This window comes from Microcaecilia unicolor, chromosome 10, assembly GCF_901765095.1.
Source record: "Microcaecilia unicolor chromosome 10, aMicUni1.1, whole genome shotgun sequence".
NCBI classification, from domain to species: domain Eukaryota; kingdom Metazoa; phylum Chordata; class Amphibia; order Gymnophiona; family Siphonopidae; genus Microcaecilia; species Microcaecilia unicolor.
The window spans coordinates 112,178,841-112,197,506 of record NC_044040.1 but is presented as its reverse complement, the minus strand read 5'-3'; the positions used below and the strand labels follow the sequence as shown (position 1 = coordinate 112,197,506).

General features: G+C 43.7%; 1 protein-coding gene across 1 annotated transcript in view; it reads right to left on the bottom strand.

Annotated features, from left to right (window-relative positions):
• The window catches only part of PPP2R3A (protein phosphatase 2 regulatory subunit B''alpha), a 1,495,967-nt gene extending 1,487,907 nt beyond the window's left edge, over positions 1-8,060 (bottom strand). Inside the window, 1 exon segment of the mRNA XM_030217215.1 lies at positions 7,777-8,060. The gene's annotated coding sequence lies outside the window, so the exon portion shown is untranslated.
• Between the last annotated feature and the right edge of the window lie 10,606 nt (positions 8,061-18,666).

Sequence of the window (18,666 nt, the reverse complement as noted above, 5' to 3'; positions counted from 1 at the left end):
AGAGTTAAATGCATTAGTTAATGCTGGCACTATGGGGTCTCCCATCATTTTATAGAACTCTGCCTTGAGTCCATCAGGACCCGGCGCCTTCCCCACCTTACGATTAGCAATGCCCCAACTGACCTCATCCGTGGTAACAGGCGCATTCAATCTTTTGTTATCTGATTGTGTTATGGTAGGTATCGCAATATTACCCAAGTACAAATCCCCTGCTAAGCCCCCCTCGTCCTCTGTGTCATATAATTGTTGGAAAAATTTTTTAAATACATCACTTATTTCTGCATCAGTGTGAAGGAGTTGTCCCCCATGTCGAAGTGTCAAATTTTGTCTTTTGACCTTCTTTGTAGTCGCCAATCTTGCCAGCATTTTCCCTCCTTTATTCCCGTGTTTATAGAGGTGGTATTTATAATAATGTTGTGATTTGACCGCTCGTTCATGAATTAAAGAATTTAAAGTAGTTTGGACCGCCAGAATGTCTCGATGGACTCCAGACGACGGTTGTTGTCCAAAGAGCTGCCGCAGTCGTCTTAACTGCTTTTCCAACCGCAAGATCTCCCTGTCCCTGGCCTTCTTATAATGGCTGACGTAGCTGATTATATCGCCGCGCAGTACCGACTTGGCAGCCTCCCATAATAGGGTAGCATCTGTTGTGGGCCCCTCGTTATGTCGCAAGTACTCTGTCCACTTCCCTATTAAATATTCTTTAAACTGCCCATCATTATACAAGTAACTAGGGAATGACCAGGTCTTCGCACAAGTATTTTGAGTCCCCGGGGTCCAAACTGACCACACCGCAGCATGATCTGATATTACGCATGGGCCAATTTCAGCCTCTGAAACGTCCGAGAAGATCGATCGCGAGAACAGCAAATAATCTATTCTGGAATGTGTGTTATGGGCCCTAGATTGATGAGTGTATTCCCTGTCAGTGGGGTGAAGTGTCCTCCAAACATCTATAAGGTTAAGTAATGCGCAAAAATTAGGTAGTCCCTTAGACCCAGGTCGTCACTGTCCTGGAGGAGGATTAGATTTATCTACTGCGGGATCCCACGTCATGTTAAAATCCCCACCCAATAACAAGGGGGTTGCGTCTACTTTGGCTAACACTGCCACTAACCTTTTATAAAAATTAAGGTCTAGCTGGTTTGGGGCGTATATGCTGCCCAGCAAAACCTGTTGACGGGCTACCAACGCTGAAGCAAAGATAAAGCGTCCCTCAGGGTCTTTCACGATATTAGTGAGTTATGTGGCCACTCCTTTCCTAATAAGAATAGCTACCCCACCCTTACGCCCAACTGCTGCAGAAGCAATACAATCGCCCACCCACCACCTCTCTAATTTAGCAGGTTCACTGTCAGTTAAATGTGTTTCTTGCAAATATACTATACGCTGTAGGTAATGTAATATTTTAGATCTCTTTATTGGGGAATGAATGCCTCCAACATTCCAGGTTACTATTTTAACCAGGGTCTATTAATTGCACATAGGTGATATGCCGTGCCACATCCATTTCCGCATAGAAGAGCCAGCCCAGCCCTGGCCCCTCCTTCTCCTCGTCCCCCAAGTCTTATGTATCGATGTTGGCCTGTTGTCCATATACCAATATATATCAGCCATTATTTGATTATTTGTGATTTATAAACAACAGTTGCACAGCATATTGTTCCTTTTTATACTTTAATAAAAAGATTTAAATATAAAATCATGTGTTTGAGGCTTCTGCAAATGAAGACAGAACCCACGGGGAAGAGGTGGGGACGGGGATAGAACCCGCAGGGACAGGATGGGAACAGGAACAAATTTTGTCCCTGTGTTATTCTCTAATATGGATGCAAATTTACCTCATGCATTTTCACTGTGGATATCTAGAAAAACTGGCTTGTTGGGGTGTGTTCTAAAGACTGAGTTGAGAACCCCTATTCTAGTGCCATTAATAGGTGTATTGAAGCACGAGGTCATACTGCCCAGATTCCAGCAAATAGTCCTGATGGGACTTCTGACACCACTCTCTAGGAGAAAAGAGCCATCAATGACTCAATTTTCTCCAACATCACTTGTCATTACGTGGTGTGCTGTAGCATGAAACCACACTTAGCAGAACCGCCCCATCCATAAAAGGCCACTCATACAAGTCTTCTCTCTTTTCAAAATGAATAAGGGCCTGTTGCAGGACAAACAACCCCCCACCTAAGCATCCAAAGGGCTTTCATCTCTCAAGATCCTGCACCCTTTGTCATGTTACAACCCCCCCCCCATACGCACACACCCCTTTGGGTGCCAAGTCCCCTGCTGCCCAGTTAATTCTTAAGTTACAGATTACTAAAATTAAAAACAAATAAAATAAAATCAATCAATTAAAGGAGAATTCATCAGCCAACTAAAAAGGGGTGGCAACCACACAAGAGGAGAAAGAGGATGCAGAAGGCCCTTTGTGGACACCAGAGGATGAAAGATGAATGTAACATGAGGATGAAGCAAGCCTGGGAGGGGGAAGGAGAGCTGGGATCTCAAGCTAAGATATGCAGTTAGTTACCTGCTCCTCTAGAAACTCACTAGCAAAAGCAAAAAGCAACTGGCATCCAAATTTGGGCACCAAAAAAATCCACTCAGAGCTGTATTCTATAAAAGGCGCTCCAAGTTATGCATCATTTATATAATAGTTCTTACAGCTGATTTCTGCATGAGAATTTGCACCAACTGAAACCTGGTGTAAAGATGGTGTAAGATGAGAGAGTGGATGAAATTACTTCGGAGAAAATACAAATACACCATAAAACAGACAAAAAGACAACACTACAAAACAATAATAGGACCAAATTACAAAGACACACATAAACTCTTCAACCTCGTGAACAAACTGCTAGATACCACACCAGTTACAAATAACGGTAAAAACATACCAGACGTCGACAGCCTTGCGAAGTACTTCAAGGAGAAAATTATACTATTACGACACAAAATACCCGCCAGTCCCATAGAATACGCCACTCTTGTAGACTGTCTGGATCCAGAAGAAGGAGCACACCCAGCAGACAGAACCTGGACTGAGTTCGAACCACTATCAGAAGACCTCATCTCTAAAACTCTCAAAAAATATGCCAAATCCAACTGCAAACTAGACGTATGCCCAAACAGCCTCATGAAATCAGCCCCTCAACAATTCATAATTGACCTAACGAACCATGTAAATTACATGCTACAAAATGGACTCTTCCCAAAAGAAAAAGGAAAAATCCTACTCACCCCAATTCCTAAAGATACAAAGAAAAACTTGAGCGAAATTACCAACTACAGACCAGTAGCATCCATACCACTAATAACCAAGTTAACCGAAGGGATGGTAACCAAACAACTCACAAACTATCTAAACAAACACTCAATACTGCATGATGCCCAATCCGGATTCCGGTCGAACCATAGCACAGAAACAGTACTAGTTACCCTTATGACCAAATTTAAACAAATAATAGCAACCGGGAACAATATACTCCTCCTACAATTTGACATGTCAAGTGCCTTCGACATGGTCGACCACGAAATCCTACTTGAATACTTCGGCATTGGAGGAAATGTCCTGAACTGGTTCAAGGGGTTCCTAACCCTGCGCTCGTATCAAGTCACATCACACTCAACCACGTCCAAGGCATGGACACCTGAATGTGGAGTTCCACAAGGATCACCTCTCTCACCAACTATTTTCAACCTAATGATGATCCCTCTAGCAAAACTCCTATGAAACCATAACCTCAATCCATATATATACGCTGATGATGTGACAATATATATCCCTTTCAAACAAGACATCAAAGAAATCTTCAACGAAATCAATCAAAGTCTACACATCATGAACACATGGGCAGACACATTCCGTCTGAAATTAAATGCAGAAAAAACTCAATGCCTGGTACTCACCTCCCAATACAACACTAACGAATTCAACGCGATAAATACACCAAACCTAAACCTTCCAATCTCAGAAACGCTAAAAATCCTTGGAGTCACTATCGACCGCCACATAAAACTTGAAACTCACGCAAACAACACAACTACTGCATGTGGAAACTGAAAAGGATAAGACCATTCTTCCCAAGATTCGTCTTTCGTAACCTAGTGCAATCCCTCGACCTCAGCCATCTGGATTACTGCAACTCATTATACGCAGGCTGCAAAGAGCAAACACTGAGGAAACTTCAAACAGCCCAGAACACAGCAGCCAGACTCATCTTCGGAAAACCAAAATATGAAAGGGCAACACCACTACGAGAGAAACTACACTGGCTTCCACTGAAGGAACACATCACTTTTAAGGTATGCACACTAGTCCACAAGATCATTCACGGCGAAGCCCCAGCCTACATGTCCGAGTTGATTGACCTACCACCCAGAAATGCTAGGAGATCTTCCCGAACATACCTCAACCTCCATTTCCCTACTTTCAAGGGCGTGAAATACAAGACGCTACACGCGTCAACCTTTTCTCACACGAGCACGCAGCTATGGAACACACTGCCACGCAACTTAAGAGCGATCCACGAACATCCTTCCGCAGATTACTGAAGACCCATCTATTTGAGACAATTTACGGAAATAACCAAAACACATAGAGTCCACACTCACTGTTCATCAATGCATCACACATCCACTTATGATCTCTCATCCCCCATAATTCCACATTACTCATACATTTACTCACAGAAATATGTACACCATGTGCCTCTGTATCTTAACACTGCCCTTACGCTTCCCATTGTCTCCTCCTAATGTCTCAATGTTGATGTCCCATTGTGATATTCCTAATGATAATTTGATTATCTCGCATAACTTGTACAATGTAACCCATAACCAAGTTGTAACAACTGTATTCTCATTATTCATATCTTATTGTAAGCCACACTGAGCCCGCAAAGAGGTGGAAAAATGTGGGATACAAATGCAAACAATAAATACAGTGGGGGAAATAAGTATTTGATCCCTTGCTGATTTTGTAAGTTTGCCCACTGACAAAGACATGAGCAGCCCATAATTGAAGGGTAGGTTATTGGTAACAGTGAGAGATAGCACATCACAAATTAAATCCGGAAAATCACATTATGGAAAGTATATGAATTTATTTGCATTCTGCAGAGGGAAATAAGTATTTAATCCCTCTGGCAAACAAGACCTAATACTTGGTGGCAAAACCCTTGTTGGCAAGCACAGTGGTCAGACGTCTTCTGTAGTTGATGATGAGGTTTGCACACATGTCAGGAGGAATTTTGGTCCACTCCTCTTTGCAGATCATCTCTAAATCATTAAGAGTTCTGGGCTGTCGCTTGGCAACTCGCAGCTTCAGCTCCCTCCATAAGTTTTCAATGGGATTAAGGTCTGGTGACTGGCTAGGCCACTCCATGACCCTAATGTGCTTCTTCCTGAGCCACTCCTTTGTTGCCTTGGCTGTATGTTTGGGTCATTGTCGTGCTGGAAGACCCAGCCACGACCCATTTTTAAGGCCCTGGCGGAGGGAAGGAGGTTGTCACTCAGAATTGTACGGTACATGGCCCCATCCATTCTCCCATTGATGCGGCGAAGTAGTCCTGTGCCCTTAGCAGAGAAACACCCCCAAAACATAACATTTCCACCTCCATGCTTGACAGTGGGGACGGTGTTCTTTGGGTCATAGGCAGCATTCTCTTCCTCCAAACACGGCGAGTTGAGTTCATGCCAAAGAGCTCAATTTTTGTCTCATCTGACCACAGCACCTTTTCCCAATCACTCTCGGCATCATCCAGGTGTTCACTGGCAAACTTCAGACGGGCCGTCACATGTGCCTTCCGGAGCAGGGGGACCTTGCAGGCACTGCAGGATTGCAATCCGTTATGTCGTAATGTGTTACCAATGGTTTTCGTGGTGACAGTGGTCCCAGCTGCCTTGAGATCATTGACAAGTTCCCCCCTTGTAGTTGTAGGCTGATTTCTAACCTTCCTCATGATCAAGGATACCCCACGAGGTGAGATTTTGCGTGGAGCCCCAGATCTTTGTCGATTGACAGTCATTTTGTACTTCTTCCATTTTCTTACTATGGCACCAACAGTTGTCTCCTTCTCGCCCAGCGTCTTACTGATGGTTTTGTAGCCCATTCCAGCCTTGTGCAGGTGTATGATCTTGTCCCTGACATCCTTAGACAGCTCCTTGCTCTTGGCCATTTTGTAGAGGTTAGAGTCTGACTGATTCACTGAGTCTGTGGACAGGTGTCTTTCATACAGGTGACCATTGCCGACAGCTGTCTGTCATGCAGGTAACGAGTTGATTTGGAGCATCTACCTGGTCTGTAGGGGCCAGATCTCTTACTGGTTGGTGGGGGATCAATACTTATTTCCCTCTGCAGAATGCAAATAAATTCATATACTTTCCACAATGTGATTTTCCGGATTTAATTTGTGATGTGCTATCTCTCACTGTTACCAATAACCTACCCTTCAATTATGGGCTGCTCATGTCTTTGTCAGTGGGCAAACTTACAAAATCAGCAAGGGATCAAATACTTATTTCCCCCACTGTAAATAAATAAAATCCTGGCATGTAAATTAGGCGCGGATCCCCCAAATTCCTATAATACATAGTAACATAGTAGATGACGGCAGAAAAAGACCTGCACGGTCCATCCAGTCTGCCCAACAAGACAACTCATGTGTGCTACTTTTGTGTATACCCTACTTTGATTTGTACCTGGCTCTTCAGGGCACAGACCGTATAAGTCTGCCCAGCACTAGCCCCGCCTCCCAACCACCGGCTCTGGCATAGACCGTATAAGTCTGCCCAGCACTATCACCGCCTCCCACCACCGGCTCTGGCACAGACCGTATAAGTCTGCTCAGCGCTATCCCTGCCTCCCAACCTCCAGTCCCGCCTCCCACCACTGGCTCTGGCACAGACCGTATAAGTCTGCCCCGCACTATCCCCACCTCCCAACCTCCAGCCCCGCTCCCACTACCGGCTCTGCTATCCAATCTCGGTTAAGCTCCTCTGCTATCCAATACTTTGCATATCTTTAATGAAGCCACTGACATGGCCAGGCCCTTTGAGTTGCGCACTAAATGTTTTGTGCTCAGATCTTATAGAATAGTGCTTAGAAAGATGCATACACAAAAAATATCAAAGCCAACTGCAATATTTGGTTGTTAGCGCCCAGTTATTGTTAACAGCTCTTTACACAATTAAGATGCACGCTCACACTTTGGCATGCAATTTTGGGAACCATATATAGAATCAAGGGGGATTGTGTGCCTTGTAAAATTTTCAATAACCTATGTTAATATTAATAAACCACTTTGTGAATTAAATGTTTTAGTAGTAACATTAGCACAAGCATTGACATTACTATTAATTCGCTTTAGTAAACGGAATTCTGCATATATTATCCTGTATATATTATCACACAAAAGGATGCCTAAGAAGCAAAGAACCAGAACATCCTGCGAAGTTACTGGTACAACTAGTTCTAGTCACTACAATTAGTCTGTTTTTCTGCAGTCAACTGCATTTTGCTCACAAACACTTCTAAAGAACTACACTGTCCAAGCACAACCTGTGCTCTCCAATTTTAGGCGTTCAAAACGTTTCCAACAAGTTTCTCCTAGTAACTACGTAATTTCACCCAGCCGGCCATGATTCTGTTCCCTGCCCAGCCCCATAACTCTCCTTTTTTTATCCCGTTCTCTGGAACTCTTTCTATGCTTGCCCCTTCCTCTCTCCCAGTATCTTCCACCTCTACTTCCCACTGCCATGCATGCTCCATACCTGTAGAGCTCGAAGTGTGCTTTCTGCAGCCAGTATGTCTCTCTCCTTCTGTAAATTGACCCACCACAGAATCCCTGATAGTGCTGAAAGACTAGGAAAAAGAAAAAGAAAAAAAAAAACAGCCCTGCCTTTCAAAACAGTCCCACCTCCTTTAAGAAGGAGGACAGTGAGGGACTCCCGAATCAATAAAAATCTAGGAAGATATTACAGGGGAAAAGAAAAAGATTTAAGAGGTATTACAGTTAGTTAAATGTTTGGCAAGTGGATGGTGATATATTTTCTCGCCGCGCTACATTTATAAGGAGTTCTGCCTCAAATCCTATCTCCCACAGTTCAGAGCTGAAAGTTATACTTAGGTCCTGTCACAAGTGGACACAGCTACTCAAACTACTTAAAGTTATGTGAAGCCTAAAACATAAACATAAAACCGCGTGGTGTGGGGCTCTAATTAGTCATTTCTTTATTTGTCTACACAACACGTTAAAGATCGAAAACGATTTAAAATGCGGATGACTCATTCTGTGGCTGTCAGGACCTGTGGTAGACTTCCTGCTTCTTCCTGAAGCTGTTGTTCCTTCTGCTCTAGAGAAGCTAGCCTGAAAAAAGTGTACTGTATAATAAACCTAGCCAAACATTCAAAAGATATTGAGAAACATATTCTATTTATTTTGAACTGTAGCAGTGTGTCCCTTCCATATCTGGCTTCTGAAACTTTTCTCCCTGGGCAAAAACAATGCACTAGAACGTGAGTGCACATTGGAAGCTGAAGTTTTTTTAGCGAGATATGCAACCACTTCTCTGAAGAAAATATTTATGGTAAAAAAAAAAAGCATCTGAAGAGAAGGAAACATATCCCTTGTGCCCACAGCAGATGCCACAGAGTCCTAAGGTGGTTAAGTTTCAGAAAAACCAACCCCATAAGTCTATAAAATTGTGCATCCAAATTTCAGACTACTGCACAAATTTGTGCATGCAAATCATAGAATAAGGTCGGTTGTGTGCGCAACTTACTTTAATCATTATTTATGTTATTACCAGGTTGAAAGAGTCCTGACGCAGGCATTGTTGATGAACACAGCCATGTTCAAGTCCTCGCAACCAGTGGACTTGAAACTTTCCAATAAAAACTCACTTGGACTTTGAAAAAGCTGAATCTTCATCTTTTGTGCCTCACTGCTTGTTCTCTCATAGCTAGGAATGTTTACCATTGTGGATGGTCTTATGTGTCACACAAAATTTTATACCGTGCTTAGAAAAGCACTGGAAGCCAATGAAGGTTTAAGAAAACGAAACTGATGTGATTGCCACGCCACCCCATTCCTGATATAAAAAGTGAGCACCTGTGTTCTGAAGGGTCTGAAGCCTCTTAAATTGGGATTTAGGGAGGCCAGCAAAAACATTACAGTAGTCCAATTAAGACTATAAACACATGCACAAGAGTACGACATACTGAAACATCCAAGACAGACCAGTTAGCACAAAGCCAGAAAACCTGCTTTAAGGACAGCTGAAATATGTGACAGAAAGTAAATATGGCAAATGATTGTATAGTTTGTTTGTTTTTGAGGAATGCAATGATATTTCTTATGTTTTATGATATTTTGTATGTGGTTTTGATGCAGGAATTACCACTATTGTTAGCAGAATCTGTGGTACTTCAGGAGTAAAACACCACACACCAGAATGAGAGAGAAATCTTCTTAATTTGCCCACCAAACAAAGTAGGACATCAGCGCTAAACCTCTCCTTCTCTTCAGCTCTCGTGTCTTAGCTCTTTCTCTCGTCTCTCTGTGTCTTGGCTCTCCTGTCCTGTCTCTAACGTAAGCTGCTTCTGTTCTCATTTATATATTGTCCTAAACCCCTCTAGCCCCCCCGTTCTCACCAGATGGTAAGGAATAGATTGAGTTACCCTGTCTTGAACTAATTATCTCTACACATTTACTCAAATATTCAGTTACATAGGTTTCAAGATATTTCCTAAACTGACCTACGACCTGGGGCCTCTCAAACTAGACATGTTGGCACCTATCTCCTGCATTTTATTATTATTAATTCTCAGATTCCCAATCAACTTCATACTAACTGGGGCTCTGGCATTCATTAGAGGGCCAAGGGGCCAGTCTTGCTTAATGGCACACAGACATGGTTTGTTATTACATTCAGGAGTCCAGTCCTACACTTAGCTATAATCAATCAAGGAGAAGAGTTGACTTTTCCTGACCTCTTTCAACCTAGCTAGGACTGCGGATAATTCAAACCAGATGATGACCTCTTAAACTGCAGACAAATCGCACTTGAAAAAGTCAGACAAAGATGTATTTTACATAGAGAAATAGAACTTATTAATTAAACAGAATAAAACATATTTTAAAATAAGCAGAAATCAGAATTCCTTATAAGACAAATCTAAATTATCAAGAATATTTAAATCTAAACTATCTCCTCTCTCTTAACAGCATTCAGCCTAATCTTTTAAAACTGCCTGCTTGCTGATCCCCTCGAGACTGTCCAGTATGCCTTGCTTAGAATGGCATCCAGATGTGTTTATTATTATATCCATGAACTAGCCTTAACAATCCATCACTCAAAAAGGGACAAAGAAAGTTTTATTTCTCTCTGACCTTTCTAACCTCTAGTCTAGCAAAAGCTAGACATCTGAGTAATTAAAACCAGATGGCATTCTAACCACTTGCAGGACTGAACCAAAGTTAAACAGAATTAACAAATTAATATGATTTCTCTGTCCAGGCTGCCTCAGTTTGTTCCCCGCTTAGACTTTTATAGATATAGTGGGTTATAAATTAAGTTTCATTGTTATCCTATATAATAAAAACACCTCCAACGTTCTGAAGCTGACTCCTTGAAAGTGAAGCCTTGAAGCATTCGTGCTCCTGTTTGTAATCCATCTCCTGAACTGACGTCACATACTTCTGTGTTCGTCACAAACAGCAAAGGACCAACCACTGGAAGGGTTGCCAGGTAACGGAACGCGACATCACACGCATGAGGGTGTCGTCGTCCCTCTCTTCCAGTTCCAGGCCCCCTACCTCCAAATTTTAAAAGTCATCTTCACTTACGAAGTCGGATTTACAGCGGCCGGCAGCAGCGGTAAAGGCATGCAGGCTTGACCCTTCTTTCTCTCTAAGCTCTGGTCCCGCCCTTGCAGAAACAGGAAATGAGGGCGGGACCAGAGCTGAGAGAGAAGGGCCGAGCCTGCACACCTTTTACCACTGCTGACGGCCGCCGTAACCCCGACTTGGTAAGTGAAGATGACTTCTAAAATTCGGAAGGAGAGGGGTGCTGGCACTGGAAGGGAGGGAGGGACGACGACCCTGGAACAGGGAGGGAGGGGGGATCCTGGAACTGGAGGGAGGGAGGGAGGGGGACCCTGAAACTCGGACAGAGGGAGGGGGGACCCTGAAACTTGGAGAGAGGGAGGGAGGGGGGACCCTGAAACTCGGACAGAGGGAGGAGGACCCTGAAACTTGGAGAGAGGGAGAGGGGGGGACCCTGAAACTCAGAGGGAGGGTGGCAGGGAGGGAGGGGGGAACCTGAAACTCGGTCCCCTGGAACTCGGATTGAGGGGACGACCCTGGAACTCAGAGGGAGGGAGGGGACACCCTGGAACTCACAGGGAGGGTACAAGAAAGCACAAAGGCAGACGTCTTTCAGCACTTTCAGAGATATGAGATTGTCAGTTTGACTTCATGTCAGTATTCTGTTTTTGGCATCTCTGACTGCGCTGTTTTTTCAAATCAAGGTGATCTTTTTTACATTTTACTTCAGCACACTCAATATATATTCATTACACTTGACAGTAAAAGGATTGTTGTGTAGCCCCTGAAGTAGCCCTGTTGGGCGAAACACGGCCTGTGTCGGACTGTTTATGTGTATATATATATTTTAATTGGTTCTTAACATAAATTACGTTTGTCTTTTAACGATCTGCTCTGTTCATTTTCCAACTCGGAGGGAGGGGACAACTCTGGAACTCGGAGGAAGGGGAACGACCCTGGAACTCGGAAGGAGGGAAGGAATGACCCTGGAACTTGGCGAGAGGGAGGGAGGGGATGACCCTGGAGCTCGGAGGGAGGGGGATGACCCTGGAACTGGGAGGGAGGGAGGGGGACGGATGACTCTGGAACTCGAAGGGAGGGGACAACCCTGGAACTCGGAGGGAGGGGGGGAACCCATGGCACACACTCTCATTCTCACACAGCACACTCTCTCTCTCACAGACACACTCCACCAGTCCTCACTCTTTCCCTGTCACACACACACACACTCCACATTCACTCTCTCTCTCAGTCACTCTCACACACACTCAAACATACACACTCCGAGGGAAAACCTTGCTAGCGCCCATTTCATTTGTGTCAGAAACGGGCCTTTTTTACTAGTATACTTATATTACGTACTAATCCTCCTGTCTTATTTCAAACTGTCACGGTCCTAACATGACTCTGAGTCAGGATCATGCTGCCAGTGGGCAGCAGGCAGAATCACCTCTTGTGGTCCTGCAAGCATTCTTGCTGTCCTGCAAGCATTCTTGCTGTCCTGCAAGCATTGCAGGACCTGCTTCAACCAGGCTCTGGCGCACTCACAATTACATCAGACGCTGTGAAGCAGGCATTTACCCACTGGGTGCAGGCTTAGGCACGCTTGCATCATAGCTGCCCTTGTTGCATTCCTAATCCTGTGCGTCTTAAGACACCTTTCCTTCTGACTTCTCGACAGCTGCTGTCCCGCTTCCTCACTGTGTGAGTTCCCGTTGTTTCATTGTGTGTGTGGGTTCCAGTAGCTGCTCATTTCATTGTGTGTGTGAGTTCCAGTAGCCGTTCATGCTTCATTGTGTGGGTTCCAGTAGCCGCTCGTACTTCATTGTGTGTGGGTTCCAGTAGCCACTCATGCTTCATTGTGTGTGTGGGTTCCAAAGTTTATCCCTGTCCCCGTGATCTCGGCCCCCAACCCTGTGATTGCTGTCCCTATCCCTATGAGCAGAAGCCTCAAATAGTTATGATTTTATATTTAAATATTTATTCAAGTATAAACTGTATAACTGTCGTTTTATAATCACAAACAATACAAAGCAAGGAGCAATAAAACCCTTGTCTCTCCTCCTCCCTCACAAACATCCCCTTCACTATAGGGAAAACTGAACAAAGCCAAATTACTACAGAATGCTACATAGAAAAGTCATGCTAACAGAATAGCTTGTCATACACACACAAAACACAAATGCCAAATACATAATTAGTTGACCAAAAATGATAAACATATTTATTTATTTATTTATTGTTCACTTATATCCCACATTTTCCCACTCATGCAGGCACAATGTGGCTTACAAACATTAAATAAAATACAGAATAGGAAAACTTACAAGAATATACAAGAGTATGCAGGGGGAGAAGCATCTAACAGGGTGAACTAGCAGGGTAGGAGCCAGGGAGGGTGCATCAAGCAGCGGTATAAAGTGAGGAGTAGGTCTTGGCAAAGAAGTAGGTCTTCAACAACTTCTTGAAGAGGGCGTAGTCCGCTTGAGTTTTAAGGTGTTGCGGGAGAGAATTCCAGTGCTTAGGACTCCAATAGCGGAAAGATGAGGCGAAGATCCTCTTGTACTTGACACCCTTACAGTTGGGAAGTGAAGGTGGAGGAAGGAACGAGCAGCAGGGTTGGCATTCCTGGGCGGGAGGTTGATCAAGGGGTGCATATACTCCGGGGCAAAACCCATAGATAATTTTATGGGTCAAGGAGCAGAGTTTAAAGGCAATGCGCTCCTGAACAGGCAGCCAGTGTAATTTGAACCGTAAGGGTTCGGCATGTGCAAAGCATTGCTATCTCAGGATGAGTCTCGCAGCAGTGTTCTGAACTATTTGGAACTTTTTCAACAGAGAGGCCTGGCAGCCTGCGTAAATTCCGCTGCAGTAGTCCAAGTGGGAAAGGACAAGCCAGTGGACACGTGTGTGGAACAAATCTCTAGGAAGGAAGTATCTGATACGCCGAAGCCTCCACATGGCGTGAAACATTTTTTTGGTGACCAAGTGCACATGATTGTCCAGCTGGAGGTGTGTGTCCAGTTGCACTCCTAAAAGCCGCAGGCTTGTGGCAATCGGAAGGACAGAGCCCAATACTGGGAGCATCGTGTCAGTTACTGGAGTGTGGATGGACGAGAGATGAGACACTGTTTTTGTCCTTGTTTAATTTGAAACGGAAGACCTGAGCCCAATGTTCTAAGGTGGAGAATCAGGCATCAATGAGGTGAACAATTTCTGACACGGTGGTACGAAAGGGAATGTAGACTGTAATATCGTCGGCATAGATGAAAGGTTAAGGTCCAGTTTATATATTAAACCAAAACCCCAAGAAGCCATACCAAAGAAACAGAAAGAGATGCATTTCTTCTTATATTGTGCAAAATATAAGATCACACATGCCAGGGATGGTGTTAGGGGAGTGCAACCGGGACAGCTGTCCCCTAGCCAGAGAGAGCCCTAAGCCTGCTGGAAGTTGAAGAAGGCATAGCCTGGTAGTGGACTTTGGGGTCCCCTCCTAAATTTCTGCCCTAGGCCCCAGCATGTCTAACACTAGCTCTGGTAGGATACACATTTCAAATCTGACATATTCTAATCACAAATAGAAATACATTTTTTTCTACTGTTTGTTGGCTGGGCCATTTTATGTTCAATGTTTTAATTGATGGTAAACAAAGAAATACCGCCAGCCTCTTGCATAAACGAGGGTATACAATAGTAAGTACATCATCAACCTTTGTTAACATTTTCTCCCTGCACCCATGACCCTCTCTACCTCCTCCTGTCCCTAGGTATAAGCATTGAATTATTAATAAAGAACAGTAACATTATCGATTATACTATATGCAAAACTTAAACGAATAAATTGTGAGACCCCTTATACCTAGCCCCCCGATAAGGAGATTTCCCCCCCCTGCCCCCAACCCTCCTAGCATATTAATATAACAGGGACAATAAAAATTCCCTAGAATTGTGGGTGTGGGTCAACAATTTAAAATATAACTCCTCCCTTTATGTGGTAGGGTGTTCCAAAGTGGTTCCCATCTAGTCCAAGGCTGGCCATTTTATTTTTCAAATCATGTTGGTCCCAGGCTCTGCTTTCTGTTTTCCTCTGTCTTCTCTTAACTCAATCACCAGGTCTTCTGCCCATTTGATATGTCTTCTTTCTCCGTGCTCACCATCCATCTTCTGTCTCTGTGTACCAATCTTTCCCCATATTGTATATCATAAAGGCTATGAAAAGGTGCAAACCATACATATTTCTAGTTTTAATATAAGCTATTTTGCTTCTCTCAAGCTGAGAGCAGACTTAAAGAGTTGCAAAAGAATTATAAATGTGCTTGTTCTGAAAATAATTTTCTAAGGCTGTAGAAATTTGTGGTTTGACATTTGGCCTATGCTAACTTGTGTTAAGTTGCTGGTCAGCAACTAAGCCAGAGACTCACATGACACCTGCTGTATCCAGATAAAACTATCAGAAGGAGAAGTGAGTTGGTGTGGCCAAAACTATAGCCTTAGCATAAGGGTGGGTGGGGGTAGTAACTTGGTAACATACCCATTATCAAATTAAAACTTATACTTATATGCATGACAGGCCCTAACTGCCAATATAATAAGAGAATAAATTATAGAATTTGATTCATAACAGGAAACATAATATTCTGGAAAGATGCATATTCATTAGGTAGGAAGTGTAATTATAATTAAGATAATGAAGAAAGGAAGCGAAAAAAGTATTTAAGAGGAAACAGAACTGAGGATGGCGAGTGGAGGAGTAGCCTAGTGGTTAGTGCAGTGGACTTTGATCCTAGGGAACTGAGTTTGATTCCCATTGCAGCTCCTTGTAACTCTGGGCAAGTAATTTAACCCTTCATTGCCCCTGGTACAAAATAAGTACCTGCATATATGTAAACCGATTTGAATGTAGTTGCAAAAACCTCAGAAAGGTGGTATATCAAGTCCCATTTCCCCTTTCCCCTCCCCTCAATGTGCCTACACTAGGCAGGTGGACATATTGACAGCTCCCAGGGAAAACTCTGTTTTATTTGCTACATATTATACTGTATTGGGAGTTTATTTGTTACTATTTCAATAATTACTGATTGGCTTCTTTGACAATTTGAATAAACATTTATTATGTCTAATTGTTATTTAGTAGCCAGATTTTCCTTGCCTGGAGAGTAAAAGATTTACTCTTTCAGAAGGTTACTTCTGTTGCACAGGCAAGACAGAAGTGAACAATATTCAGAACTCCCTTCTCTGTGTCCTCTATATTTCCCACACTCTGTCTCATTCTCGACCTCTGTGTCCAGCATCAGTCCTCTGTGTCCCTATGCCCCTCAAGTCCAGTATCTCCCCTTTGTGTTCCTCTTCTCCTTCATGTCTAGCGCTTTCCCACACATGGCAGCTCAATGCGGCTTACATAGTAACAATATGAAGAATTACAAAGTCGTAAAAAAGAATATACCAATTTGAAGTAATGCATATTAATGGGGTTACAGATAACTAAATTGAACATTGGAGGAATTTGGTGCAGAAGTAAATGAGCATTAGGAGGTAGGCATAGGAATATGGAGAGGAATGGATATGGGATAGCAATAAGGGAAACATGGTCAATGTATAACAATCGTTGATAAGAATCATGTGGAAGGCTTAGTTAGGTTGAATCGTTAGGGTAGGCTATCTTGAAGAGATGGGTCTTCAGTGCTTTTCTGAAGGGCAAAAGGGCCGTTGATTGTTCAGATGAATCTTGGTAGAGCATTCCAAATCTGGCTACCTAAAAGGAAAAATTGGATGCGTAGAAGGATTTGTACTTAATACCTTTGCAGTTGGGGAGGTGTAGATTAAGGTAAGTACGGGAAGACATCACACTGTTTCTGGTTGGGAGGTCGATAAGGTAGTTCATGTAGGTGGGGGCTTCTCCATGTAATATCTTGTAAATCATTGTGTGGACTTTAAAATTAATTCTTTCTCTGATGGGGAGCCAGTGAAACTTCTCTCAAAGAGGTGTTGCGCTAATCAAATCTCAACTTGCCAAAATAGTCTGGCTGCCGTGTTTTGGGAAGTCTGGAGCTTTTTCAATATTAGGACTTACAACCTAAAAAAAAACACTATTGCAGTAATCTGCGTGTGTGAGTACATAGATTCCGGAAGGTATCCAAGGGAAGATATGATTTCACTCGTTTCAAAATCCACATTATGTTGAACAGCTTCTTGCTGATGACTTTAGCATGGTTTTCAGATGATAAGTGGCTATCAATCGTTACTCCAAAGTTTTTCAAGTTGTCTGATATGGGAAATTTAACCTCTGGGGTGCTAAGAGTAGTTGAGAGGAGGGAGAGTGTTGAGATGAGAGGACTAAACACTGGGTTTTCTCTTTATTTAATTTCATCTTAAAAGCATCAGCCCAAGAGTTAGAGTGGTCATACCTGTGTTTATTTTGTCAAAGATTTCAGATAGGTCGATTTAAAAGGGATGTCTAGCATCTTCCCTCTGCGTCCATATGTCCCGTTCTCACTATAGGGCTAAAACCCTGCATAAGGCACTACAATTCAGCACTAGCCTGCAATATGTACCTGACTTTTACAGACATGACCAATTTCAGACTTAATGCAGAGGTTTGGTACTGTGTGAAGGCCTCGAGGTGAATAAGGAGTCATTCAGTCCTGAGAAAAGGCAAAACAACTGACAATAACAACTTATTGTTGTTGTATTATTATCAGCATGGACATCACTACTGGAACTTTAGGTCGTCAAGCTCCAGACCAACTGGCACTAAGAAAGTTATAAAGATCCCTTCCTTGAAGGTGTTATTGCTTAGCTGGAACGTGCATTGTTTTTTCTTGAACCTTGATAGGCAGCCCTCAGCTGTTGTGAGCCCTGCTACCCAATGAAGGTTCGTTAATCTGTGGCATCGCTGCTTGACACTAGACAGCTGCACAGGAGCATGGATGACAGGATTCCCTTGGGTACCTCGGGAATCCCGCAGGGATCCCCTCCAGGTCTGCGGTAATCCAACGGGGATGGACCTGGGTCCACTGGGATCCCATGGGGATGGACCCAGGTCTTGAGGGGTCACTGCGGAAACGCACAGTGAATTGAGCTTTGCCTCTTCTTCCTCGAGCCACAGGGTGCCCTCCTGGCACATACCTCAAGCCACCCTGGTGGTCTAGTGGATTCTTCGGGGCAGGAAAGATCCCCAGTCTTTCCTGCCCGCTGCCACTGACCCTCTTGCTGCCGCATCGCTTTTTTAAAATGGCTACCGAGACTTCCAGCGGCGGTCTCTTTAGAGTTCTGCTGAAGAAAACCTCAGGAAATGGTTTGAGCTGCAATAAGCCTCTCTTTCCTATAAACTAATCTAAAATAGCTAGTTTTGATTCTGTGCTGGTATTTCCTTCTTCAACTGTGTTACATTTCTGTGCTGGTGATAGTAACATATCATAGTAACATGGCAGAAAAAGACCTGCACGGACCATCCAGTCTGCCCTACCTTGATTTGTACCTGTCCTCTTCAGGGCACAGACCGTATAAGTCTGCCCAGCACTATCCCCCCTCCCAACCACCAGCCCCGCCTTCCACCACCGGCTCTGGCACAGACCGTATAAGTCTGCCCAGCACTATCCCCGCCTCCCAACCACCAGCCCCGCCTCCCACCACCGGCTCTAGCACAGACCGTATAAGTCTGCCCAGCACTATCCCCGCTTCCCAACCACCATCCACTACTACTACTTAACATTTCTAGAGCGCTACTAGGGTTACGCAGCGCTGTACAAAATAAACAAAAAGGTCCCTGCTCAAAGGCGCTTACAATCTAAAGAACGAAATGTCAAGTTGGGGCAGTCCTAGATTTCTTGGG